Genomic DNA, 2,188 nt, shown 5'->3' with positions numbered 1-2,188 from the left:
AAAACAAACAAACAAATAAACAAAAGATTTGTTGAAAAGCTAGTTCAGGCCAGAACAGGATTCACTGCTTTCTCTTGCTCTTCTTCCAGCTCCTATGTGTCAACTCAGCCCAAAGCCTTCCAGCATCTGGGCCTACAGCAGATACTGGTCTAGCTCTTGGAGTTAGGAGTTAGGTGAGAGTGGTTGGGGCCAGCTGCCAACCCTTCTATTCTCCACCCTGCTGCTTCTCCCCAACTCTGGGCATTGTCCACCAGGGGCATAAGCCCCCCCTCCTGCTTCTGGCAGCCCATTAACTTCTTGCTTTAGAAGCTGAGCGATCTAATAGCTTCTCTGCAGGGGGTTCTTTACTGGAAATCCAAGGCTTGTCAGGTGCCTTCTACCCCAGATCAATAATATTCCTCCCCCTGACTGCCCATCAGAGCTGAGCTGGTGCTAGCTTGGCGGATGAAGAGAAAGGGAAAGGGGTGGCATTGCAGCATTGAGCAGCTCCTGGCTCCACTCCTCTACCCCCACACATCCCAAAGGCCAACAGGGTCAGAGTTCACACACCCAGGGAGAGGTGGGAGGCACCAACCACAGCAAAAGAGTCCTGGGGTGAGGGGGAAATTCTCCATTTGGCTGGGATCAGTTGTTGCCCTGGGGGGGTGGGGGTGGGAGTGGGGGGTGGAGAGCTTCATAGCTCCCCCTGCCTTTCGGGTCCTCCCCTGGGGGGAAGTGTGAGGATTAGGGACAGGCATTAGAGTTTAGGAAGGGGTTAGTGTTTGAAGTTAGGGTTAAGGCTAAGGTTACACTTAGACCTAGGCATGGGGAGAGGATTAGAGTTAGAGACAGGTTTAGGGCTGTGGGCAGGATTAGTACTTCCGCCAGCCAACTCGTGAATGCGCGCAGAGGTGTCAGTGTTGTTAGGAACAGATTCCTCAATGGGCTCTTTATGGGAATAGTTCGCTTCATGGTTGGGTTATGGGCCACACTTGGGTTTCCTTTTGGTTACGTTGTTTTAAGTCCTCACTGCCTACTGCCTGACCACAGCTGAAGCAGATAGGCTTCAGGGACCAAGAGCTCCACGCCAGGGGCAGCAGCACCCTTTCTTGGGTGTCTCTTTCTTTGGTTTCTTTTCAGGACGCAGTCATGGCTATCACTCAATTGTAGCTATTTTCACACCGGCTGTTCCAGATAGGAAAGGCAGGTTCAGAGCTTGTTTAATTCCCATTCAGCAAGGGAAGAAACTGAGCCAGTCACGCACTTGTCCAATATCACACAGCCAGTTGGTGTTTGAATAAGAAAAAGAAACTTGCGGGATCTTTGGGCTTCTGACCAGGTTCTTCTGGAGACCTGGATCCCCAGCGGCCTCATTAGGGTCAACCAAGGGTCAGAATCTCAGGGTCCTCTTGCAGGGCCAGACAACCAGTCCCCCAACAATGTATCCTATTTGTTTAAGAGAGGTAAACAATGGTGTGTTCTGGATTCAAGGAAAAGCTACCAAGCCATTGATAAAAATAGAGATTTTTTATTCTGCAGAGGAAATAGATACTATATTGGTGGGGGCGAGGAGCCGCCAGGAGGTGGTGGAAGGAATGCTGATTCCAGGAGGCAAAGGCATCTTTGAAAAATTGGCGAGAGGAGAAGAGGGATCAGAAAAGGCTGAAGGGCAAAAGAGGAGAAGAGTGGAGAGGGATTTGGTTGGGGGTGGAAGTGGTCTCTGCAAACCAGGCTGGAACCCAGCACAATAAATAGTTTTATTTACAACAACCAAATTCGTGGCTTTGTATCCACGTTTCAGTGCAAATTATTTACACACTGATGAGGAGGCAGGACAGGAAAGGGTAGGAGGTGGCCGAGGGAGGCATGGCTCACAGCTGTTCAATGGCTCCATGACTGCGGCTGGAAGAATGGGGGTGTTTCTGCTGGGTCCCCCAACTTCATTTTCCATATCACCACAGCTGCAGCTGCCCTTTCACCCCGGCACCTCCTGCTTCAGCTGTAGGTGGGGAGGTGAAAGGCCCTGATGCCCATGTGAGTGTTCAGGGTCTGCACCCTTGGCAGGGCCGTGTAGGCATTGGGAGAAAACGCAGTTAAAAATGGGAGGGAGAGAGGCAGGGAGGTCCACGGCGTGGTATCCGTCTGGAGCTGACTCGCCATGGGGGAGGGGACGAATCCTTCTCTTACCTCCTAGCCAAGCAGGGGGCAG

The sequence above is a fragment of the Myotis lucifugus genome, unplaced genomic scaffold (genome assembly GCF_000147115.1).
Source record: "Myotis lucifugus unplaced genomic scaffold, Myoluc2.0 scaffold_91, whole genome shotgun sequence".
Taxonomy (NCBI): domain Eukaryota; kingdom Metazoa; phylum Chordata; class Mammalia; order Chiroptera; family Vespertilionidae; genus Myotis; species Myotis lucifugus.
The sequence above is the reverse complement of the archived record's forward strand: the minus strand, read 5'-3'. Positions refer to the sequence as shown.